Source organism: Falco punctatus (genome assembly GCF_963210335.1).
Source record: "Falco punctatus genome assembly, chromosome: 3".
Lineage (NCBI taxonomy): Eukaryota > Metazoa > Chordata > Aves > Falconiformes > Falconidae > Falco > Falco punctatus.
This window is the reverse complement of record NC_137582.1, coordinates 85,241,450-85,252,094: the sequence shown is the minus strand read 5'-3', so window position 1 is coordinate 85,252,094 and position 10,645 is coordinate 85,241,450. Positions and strand designations below refer to the sequence as shown.

Here is a 10,645-nt window from a genome sequence, read left to right as displayed (position 1 = left end):
AGTCACCAGGAGAAACTGTCTCTCAAAGGGACAGCTTGTTGGTGATTAATTGATATATTACAGGGTGAGATTCCCTTGCACAGGGGTAAGAGACAAGCCGTCAGTTCATCAGTCACATCTTGCCCCTGGGAAAGCCACAAGTCCTACAGCCACTGCCTCCTTAGATGCCACTTCTCCTAGATGCAAACCCATGGGCCATCAGTCTGACCCTTGCCAAAAGTGGTTGCTGACTAAGATCTCAGGTAAAGTGTCTCCGTTACCCAGGATATCTCTGATCCTCAGCAAGTCTTTTCTTCCCACTTATGCTCTATGAGATGGAGGGCATGTTGCACCGTCAAGCTGATTCATGAGCTAAAACCCCAATAATGGCCCAGAAGACTTCAGGCACGCTCATAGGGAGGTGTATGAGTCTCTAGATAGACTTGCAAACACCAGATCATATTCCACAATCCCCAAAACTGAAATATTTCCAAATTAGGTGAAATTTATACAGTTCCAAACTGTCTTTTCTTTCTTTAATCATAATGAGACTGGAATTAGAATTATTAACTACTAATAACCTCATTTTTTGACAGAACTACTGCAGTGGAAAGGTGTGTAAAACTAGATAGAAGTTTGAAGGGTTTGGTTGAAAAATTGGATGGGATCATATCATCCATCATTGTAATATATCCCTCTGGAATGGAGCATGATTCATTATTTGTATTTTTATAATATTCAATGGCTACAAATGAGACCAGCGTCCAATAGAGAGATCTGCTAGGTCTGGCCAGCACACTGGGTTATAATCAATTTATATCTCACAATTCTAGCAGCTGAGAAATACAGGGAGAGACACTCCTCTCAATGATGCACTGCAAGTCCTATGAATTGAGATTTGCAGCCCTCCAGGAATGCCCAGTTTCATGTACATGCTGTTTGATCTGCAGTTTCCAAGCTTTTGAATAACTTCATCTGATAAATAGAACTGCTACCTCCAAGACTAAAATAAAAAAAAAAAAAAACCAAAAAAAACACCAAAACACACAGAACATCCCAAGGATGCAAGTGCTAAAATGATCACAGGTGACAAACTGCTAGCAAATGTGAAAACTGACTTCATCCTTCAGTCATGCATATTCCCTGTGTATAAAAATAACTTCAGGCTAAGCAGGCTATCTCTTGCCATGTAATTGTGATCCAGTTCTCTGTGCATCTTGCAATATCTACAGAAATACAGCTCTGGCAAGTGGTACTTCAGACAGTCTTGGACCAGAGCCTTGCAGGTGAGCAAGGTATCAAGGGAAAAGTAGCAGTGATGAATCCAGATACCAAGGATGGGCTGTATGATGGACATGAGGTGATATGTTGAATCCTTAGCCCATCTAAAATTGGCTGGTGTAAACCTGGAGATGCTGCAAAGGCTCATGTAAGGAAATGGAGACTGGTAGGAAGCTGATGGGGTGTAAGTGGTAAAACTGATACAGTCTGGTGAGATTTAAATTACAACAATACATACATTGGAGCTTTGTAGCATCTTCTTCAGTTGTTGCATGTGCTTTAGGGATGGTGCTGATTTACTGCGTATTTTGGAGGCCGCACACATGCTGCTGAGGCATACAAAATACTGAAGGAGGAACCTCAGAAGACTTTGAGGCATTGAAATGTCCGAATTTCCATTAACCAGGAGAAAAATAGGAAATTAAACCCCCAGCGGTATCTTCACAATCTCAGTAAGTGTGAATCTCTTGTTGTTTTGTAAACAAGCGTATCAGTATCAGTGACATTAATGAAGCAATTTCATCTCCCCGAAGTACCACCCAACATGGGTGCAGGCCACATGGGAATATTTGCTATGTGGAACAAAGGGAAATGCAAAAAGACAAGTGAGGAAAGAATATCTGTTACAGCTGGACTTTTGTTGACAAGCTTTTATGTGGGACTCATGACTTGCTTTTTTTTTTTTTTTTTTTTTTTTCCCCCTGAAAATTGCCTGTTAGTCCTTGTCACCCTAATGTTAAAAAATATCAATAATAGTAAACAAGGATTTTCATGGGTTCTCAGCTGGAGATATTTCCTGTTTGAAAACTCAAAGCTCCAGGGATCTTTGTGAGAAGAACAGAAACAATAAAATTAGGAGATGTTGCATGTTGTCAATAGCAGTGTTCTGGGCAGCTGACACCTCCTGGCTGGGGAACTCTACACAAAAGAGAGAAAGAATGTGAAATGATATAACCCATGAAAAATGCCTGATTAATGGTCAAGCAGGAGTCGCTATTGAAACAACAGGACTTTCGGCATCTTTGCCACAAATCTGAAGCTGTTCCAGGTCTTTTACTTATTAACCTCAGCTCCCTCCTTCTAACTGTTGCTTAAGAGTTGATGGCTACCTCTGTATTTTCCAGTTAAAGAATATTTTCTGGCAGTGAGACTGCCAGGCATGGAACAAGCCACATCCATACTGTTACTCTCTTACCCTCCAAAACAAAGTGGCCACTTCCAAACTTTCAGTCCCTGACCCTGGGTGAGTCCCCACTCATGCTCAGTAGTTGTCAAAGGGCATGCTAGCTGGCCTAAGAGGATACTAGCAATCCAATGGGATTTAAAAAAAAAAAAATCAATTTCCAACACTTAGCAACAGTCCCTAGCACTTTTTCATTTACTGTTGTAGACAAAGCCAGCGTGAAACAGGTCATGGTTTAACTGCAGTTCTGTTTAAAAAGGGCAAGCAGATGATTGCTGGTATGAAATGTGTTGAAACATTGAAGTGCACATCATGCATTACAAACATCTTGACACAAGGTTTTTCATATGGTTCTAGGAGACCTGCCGATTTGCACATTAGTTAACAATTTATTCATCTGTCAGCAGTGACATATTAACCATTTAAAAATGTTAAAGGAGACAGCGTAATTCCTTCTTTGCATTGCTAAAAAGACTGCAAAGGCTCCAATATCTGATCTTAAGTAACTGTAACAGCTTCGTTAGAATGGATTTGCACAAATCATCTGTGGAAGGTCAAGACCTTGTCCCATCAAGCCAGCTTCCCAGCTTAGACCAGTTGGGTTTGCTGATGCTCCTGAGCATCCTAGAAAAATTGCATAGCTTTGTCTAAGGCACAAAAGAAGCTGGAATCATCTGAGGTGGGTTATTTGGATATTTTTCACAGACCATAGGGGCACTGCAGGTAGCTATTCACTCCATGAAGGTGTATGGAGCTGGATTTTGGAGAGAACCTGCTGAAAGGAAGGAAAAGGCTGCCTTTCCTGGCAGAAGAGATTGTGCAAGGCCTTGAATTCAGTGAGGACAGATTAAGAAGCAAGGGTGGAATCTGGATGAAGTATGAGAATATTAACAAGACATTGAAATACGATGCCAGCAAGATGAGGACAGCGTAGGAGATACTCACTTCAGAGGTCTCCATACTCCATGTCACCCAGAAAGGGAGGAGTACAGTGAAAATAGATCCAGTATAGCTACACAATGTGAGAGTTCTAGGCTGTCCTTGCCACCAAACTGACACAGCTGTGTCTCTCGGACAAATGGACAGCCAAACAATCCCCATGTTACCCACGCAAAGGGTTTGCACTGCACTGCTCTTTGGCTTGTCCATCATGGCAAGGCTTGAGGCATGCCACGAGAAATCTTTGCCTTGTAGACAACAGGCATTGCAATGGTACAAACCATCATCAAAAACAGGGCTAGGGACATCAATTTTCAGATGTAACCTTATGTCTCCCTGTCACAAGCAAGCAGGGATAAAATTAGAAATGGCTTGCTTTGGTTCATTAGTTATGTCTGGGAATGTCTAATGGTAGGGAACATTCTTCACTAATGAGCAAGGGGAGGAGCAGAGACAGAAACAGGGCATTTTTTTCCCATAATCTGTTTGCAGTATTCTCCTCTGGTATTCACAAAGGTGGCACCTGAGTGCCTTGCAAGTTTTAATGAATCTCCTCACGTTTCTTGGTTGTATTTACTGTTCATGACTTATTAAATACAATCCAGGCCATGGGAATCTAAGAGGAGTTCAAAGACCCATTTGTACCGTGACACAGTCACTTCTGTTCTGTTCAGTCCTCTTGGGCACAGTTGGAGACATGAGAATTACCCATTTAAGTGTAATAAAATCAAAATCATGTAACCTATTACTCGCTATTAAAGCTTTATGCAATGTGTGCTAGGAAAGAAAGCAATATTCCTGTTCCTTTCTTTTCAACTTGCAAATCAAGGCAAGTGTATGAAGTTCTGAACAGTTCCAGTGAAAATCCCAAGGAAAGTAGGTTATGAGGAGCTCTCTGGAGGATGGCAAAAGGCTTCTTATGTAAGGTGGAATTTCCCACTTACTTCCTGTTAAACGCTGAGTTATTTCCCATCTGGATGGCACTTTGTGTAGGCTGGATTCAGTTGCATAGCGAACTGCACCTCAGTCTCTTGTTCACCCTGATGGTGAGGACTTTCACAAACAGCAGAACAGGGTGAATCACCGAAGCTAAAGAAAGCTGGTAGGAATTTGTTCACCTCATTCAGCTCTCCTCACAGGACAGCCTGCAGCACAAGATCCCGTGGTGTGAACCTCTGAACCTTCCACTTACCCCTGTAGCTGTGTTCCCCAGCTGGGATGTTTGTCTCTCACCTCAACTTCTCAACCTCCTCCACCCCTCATTTTTCTTCACAAATAGCCTTGTCTTTCGTCTTGTTACCTCTTTGTGATCCCTCCTTACTCCACCTGTTCTCAGATGCTACTCGACAGAGCTCCCTGTGAGGGCGACGCCAGCCCGTTATCACCATAAACGCAGGGATGACTGGGTCTACTTAACCAAGTCAGCCCACAAGTCTCACCTTCCTGCTGCATTGCAGCTGTGACTTAGACACCAGAGCCTGGATGCTGAAAGAGCATCTGAGGAGCAAATACATCACCTTGTCCTGCACGAGCCTTGGAACCCTTCCCAGCCCCATGTCCTGCTTCTCAGATCAAAGTAGAGGCTGGTTGAGGAAGGAACCAGCCCTCCCTGCATCAGGAGTGACCACAAAACTGGGGCTTTATCCTACCCTGGATGCTAGGTCCTGCTTTCAAGCAAGTGACACAGATGAGCCATTTGAGCTTTGAAAACAAGTGATACTTGTGGTTTTCCAAGGGAATTTATAAAGACAATTCAGTTTTCAAATCTGGTAACCGAACCAAAAAGCGTAATTAGAATTAAGTCTTGTCCTGGCCAGTGTGTATCATTAAATGTTATAGAAGATCTTACACCTTTTCTCAAGCATACTTCTAAAAGTTAAAGAAGTAACTTTAAACTGGAATAAATAATTATAAACAAAAATTTTCATTTTTTCAGCTTTTTTTTTTTTTTCTTCCCCAAAGGATACAGCTTTCCCTGAGCAGTTAGGGAAATATTTTACTGAGGAGGAAAGAGCTTTTCATGACATTTTTACATAGCTGAAGAAGCCATTGTTGTTCTACTCTGTGCTTGACTTTCTTCACAATGAAGATAATTATAAATATATGTACTGTTATAAATAAGCATATACGAATCTGTATTTTTCTAAATCTGTGTATATGTTCCTTACATTATATCCTAGATAAAGCTGGAGTGCTGGCATAATGCATATAATGGGATGAGTTAAATGTCAGCACAGAGTGGGCGAACTTGGTGTTATTCCAAACACTCTAGCAGGGTAAAAATTTCAAACCTTCACTGATGAATAGAGGCGAGTATCTTCAAATAATGTTTTCTTCTTTTTAGAAACTTTTGTTCCCAAAGACTTTGACATTCCAAAGTCAATTTCACAGGTATTCCCCGCTTCTCTTATTCACTTCTGCCAAGGAACTGCCAATTTTAGAAATGTTTACCCATGCTCTTCTGGAGGTCCCCTGGTTGGATTCCTTGTCTCTCGCCAAGAAGCATTTCTGCTGGAAGATTCATGCTGAATAAGCCTTACATTTTTCCAGGTCTGTGTCAGAGTAATATTACTGCTTTCAATAGACACTCAAGAACCTGAAAAGGGAGATAGTACAACAGTAAATCAGTCCAGGAATGACAACACTAGATGAGAACTTTTTCCCCTTGACACTTTTTTTACCTGTGAGACTTTTTTTACCCGTGTGACTTTTTTTTACCCATGAGACTCTTTTTACCCATTAAGACTTTATATCCGAGAGACTTATTTTACCTGTGAGATGCTTTTTACCTGTGAGACTTTTTACCCGTGAGATTCTTTTTACCCATGAGACTTTTTACCTGTGAGACTTTTTTAACAGTGAGTTTTTTTACCTGTGAGACATTTTTTATCCGTGAGACTCTTTATACCCGTGAGACTTTTTACCCGCGAGACTTTTTTAATCGTGAGAGTTTTTTTACCCGTGAAACTTTTTACCCGTGAGACTATTTTTACCCATGAGACTATTTTTACCCTTGAGACTTTTTACCTGTGAGAGTTATTTTACCTGTTACTCTTTTTAACCGTGAGTCTTTTTTTACCTGCGAGACTTTTTTTACCTGAGTCTTTTTTTATCAGTGTGACTCTTTTTACCCTGTGAGACTTTTTTTACCCACGAGACTTTTTTTATCCATGAGACTTTTTACCTATGAGACTTATTTTACCCATGAGACGCTTTTTACCCATGAGCCTTTTTACCCATGAGATTTTTACCCCTGAGACTCTTTTTACCTGTGAGACTATTTTACCTTTGAAACAATTTTTACCCATGATTTGAGGAGTCAGTCAGCAATATATAGGTGAGCGGAGTTTATCTTTATTCGGCAGCGCTGCGTGCATGGGGGATCACTCCACCAAATTAACGCACAACGAGGGGACTTTTCAGTCCCCCCTTTATACAAGCTACTCATACCTATTCATTAGTTTTCCAAGGAACTGTTTGCCTATTCATTACAATTCTGAGAATTCATTTACATATCTCGTGCCCACGTAATGTCTTTGAGGAGTTGTCTCTGCCCATACTCTATTCCTCAGCAGTCATGTTTAAAGTCTTCATCTTCGCCACGTTGCATGTACAACAGGAATCTATAGACAAAATGTCCTTTCTAAAGATAGCCAACCCAAGGACTTAGCAGTCTGTACATCCATCATGTGGCAATAAGGGTCCTTCCCGACTTTTAACTAAACATAGGTGTGTCATCATTTAAATAAGTGGTACAGCATTCACTATTCATTCCCCCCTTTTCTAACAGCTATTGTAATTTCTTTTATAACTACAGAAAATCATTGTATTTTATGGTCATTCTTTGGCAGCACCAAACAAAACATTGAAGTAGTATACATATTTATATTCTTAAAACTACTATAATAATATTATAACAAAAGCATGCTTTAACCATTCTAAATTAGGTAACCACAAAGTCAGTTTGTTCCATATAGCTTCAAAACTCTATGATAAATCGTCTTTAGTAATTTCATGCAGGATTTGCACCTTGTTCCATATCTTATGGATGACTGTTTAATCATTCCATCCATCAGATTGGGAACAAGTATTTTGCCCTAGGTATCCGGGACATGTTCCTCCTGTCTTGTTTGAACTTTCCAATGACAGTTATTATCACTTTTCATAACTACTGTGGTGGTTAGGTTTAATATTTGTAAATCAAATCCTGGACCTAACTTATATGTTTTATTATCAAATAGGCAATATCCTTTGTCATTGCCTGGCTTTTTCCAAAAGTCTGGCCATGTAGGCCATTTGCTGTTAAGATAATTCCAGTTTTGGGAGGCCACCCCATACAGGGGTGTTATAAGGCCTTCCTTAGGAAGAGAGGTACATATCCAGCACTCCTTAGCTTTCATGGCATTAACAATTCTTTGCAGTGTTTGAAGATGGGTATTGTTTATCCATGCTTCACTTTCTAAAATCTCTACAGTTATTACAATTAAGATCAGAATAACTCTACACAAATATCCCTGATCCTTTTGACAGTCCATTGTGTTTCTAGAAGTTATTACAATTAAAGAAATTATTACTATTACAGAAATTATGACTACTATAATTATGATCTAATAAACTGTAGTTTCATGGGTCCTGCTGAGGTGAAGGCCCATGATTTCTCAGGAGCTTTCTTTATCTGAGAATAGTGAATTCAGGCTGCCTGTTCTCTTATCTTGATGGTGGTGAAGGTTGTCAGCAGCACCTGAGATGGTCTTTCCCATTTTTCTTTCAAAGGTTTCCCTGAAAAAGTCTTTACACATAGTCACCAGGTATAAAGGAGTGGATTGGTTGGCCTAACCCCCTGGCCCTTGTTCCCAATATTTGTTTATTTATAACCTTTAATTGTCCCTGGAGGGCCTTCATATATTCACACAAATATCCCTCTCTCAACTGTCTTAGATCTTCTCCAGCAAATTGTAACTGGTACGGTCTCCTGTATAATATTTTGAAAGGGATTAAATTTTCTTGGCTTAGTTCAGATTCTTAATAATGCTAAAGGGAGAGATTGTGGCCAAGTTAGATTTGTTTCTTGCCCTATTTTTGTTATTTGTTGTTTAATTAAATGGTTCATTTTTTCCACTTGCCCGCTTGCTTGAGGTCTGTAAGGAGTATGTCATTGTCAATCTATTCCTAATACTGTACTCACCTGTATTATTTTGGCACAAAAGTGTGAGCCCCTATCAGAAAAGATTGTTGCCAGTACCCCAAAATGGGGAATAATGTCATTCAACAATCCTTTCGTTACCTCTCTTGCTTTATTTGTTTGACAAGGAAAAGCTTCTGGCCAACCTGAAAATGTATCAGTCATAACTAATAAATATCAGTAACACACCCCCCCTCCCCTTTTCTTGGGAGTTCGGAAAAATCAACTTGTCACTGTTGTCCTGGATAATTTCCTTTACTAATGTTCTCTAGTTTTATTCTATTTGTTACATTGGGGTTATTACATAAACACACTTCACATTGTTGAGTTACCTGCTTTATTGTTGTGTACAAGTTTCACCCTATCAATTTTTGATTTAGACTTTTATATAATGTATCAGCTCCCCACTGAGTTTTATTATGTTTTGTTAGGGCTGTAGTTCATATTAAATTGGATGGTACCACTATACAGCCATCTGCCAAATAGGCCCACTTATTTAATTTTATTTTCATGTCCTGAATTAGCTTTATGTCTTTTTTAGAATAGTTTGGTTCCTGATCTGTACTTACAGTTTGGATTTTACCGTCTGGTATTAAGGATAATTCCTCTTTTCCTACTTTCTCTGCTGCTCGTCTGGCCTCATGGTTGGCCAGGCGGCTTCCAATTTCCAAATCAGTGCCTCAATGGGTTCCTCACATCAAGGTCTGGCATGGCATATGCTCCCACCGCTCAGCGCCTACTGGGTTGCAGCCAACAGCGGAGCTCAAGATTCTTCTTGGTGGCAAACACAGAGGCCAACCCAGTCTTGCCCTTGACTATGGTAGGAGGCACTTGACCAACCTTATTCCTTGTACTTCGTTGTCAATGCAGAGTTTCATCTGCACATCCCATAACAAGTCACTGTCATGGCAAAACACACAGATTTGCATTAGTAGAACTACTATAGAATGTATTTTATTTCAACTTTTATGCCAATATCCCCCACAGTCCTGCTGATAAAGGGATATTGTTTTACCTGAACTAGGCAGGCCTCCCGCTTATCATTTTTACTGTAACAGGTAAAGCATTTTTTGCCTTACCTGGAATTTATTTCCAGATATACCTGGTTAAAGATTTCTTTTACTTCAGGGAGGTCCTCTCTTCCACTCTTCTGTTGAATTAAAGATAAGCTCAAGATTTCAATTAATTGATAATTTTTAACTTTTGGTTTCATTTCTCCTTTAAACGTCTAGATGTTCTAATAAATCTCATCCCAACAGATTTTGGTGAATTTGGCATTCTTATTTGTTTTCTTAGTTTGTACTTGAAAGGTTTCAGGATGTTTTCCTGGTGGCCAGCAGCTCCCACAACTGTAACAAATTCTTTTCACTGAAGTTTAACACCAAATAAGTTGGTTTTGTATTCACTAAAAATTGCGCCTCATTTTTCCTAGTCCCTAGTTCACCAGAACCCCTTGCTGGTTCTTTAGCTTAGGGCAATCTCGCTTCCAGTGCCCACTTTCCCTACAATATGCACAGTGATCTGATCCCATAGGAGAGGGGTTCACTCTTTCACTTCTACCTGACATTCCTCCTCTGTCTCTGCCTCATCTCCTCTACCAGTTCAGCACTACACAGCTCTTCTTCTCTTACCTTCTGTACACGTTTCCCTGTTCCTTCTATCAACTTTTCTACACCACGATTACCTAGTAACAATCAACTTGAACCTTTATCTAGTCCTATTAGATCATCCTGATAAGTTTTCCACAACCAACTTTCAAACATCTAAATTTCCCAGTCAAAGATTCATCTCTATTCTCCTCCGACCCCCACTCCCATTGCCTGCCCTAAAGGGGCCCTTACTGGTCCTGTGTTGCAGCACTTGGGGTAATATTGTCAGGTCCTTCTGCTCAATTGTCAGCAACACCAACCCCCTCCTCCTCGCCATCAGAAGGATTGGGGGCAGGAGATGCTCTTCCTGCTCTGCAGGTTACACAAGCCTGCCTCTGCAACAGCGCCTGTGTTTTAACTCTTTCTTATCCTGAATGTAAATCTGCTATTTGCTGTTTTAAGTCTGTGTTCTTACATATCATGCCTTTGCAG

At 40.3% G+C, this 10,645-nt stretch overlaps 1 long non-coding RNA gene across 1 annotated transcript; it reads right to left on the bottom strand.

Moving 5' to 3' along the window:
* Positions 1-8,177: 8,177 nt before the first annotated feature.
* LOC308060945 lies at positions 8,178-10,421 on the bottom strand. The gene is made up of 2 exons (XR_013926989.1): positions 9,644-10,421; positions 8,178-9,464 (listed from the first exon to the last, which is right to left on the bottom strand). It is a non-coding gene; the product is annotated as an uncharacterized lncRNA (long non-coding RNA).
* Positions 10,422-10,645: the final 224 nt, after the last annotated feature.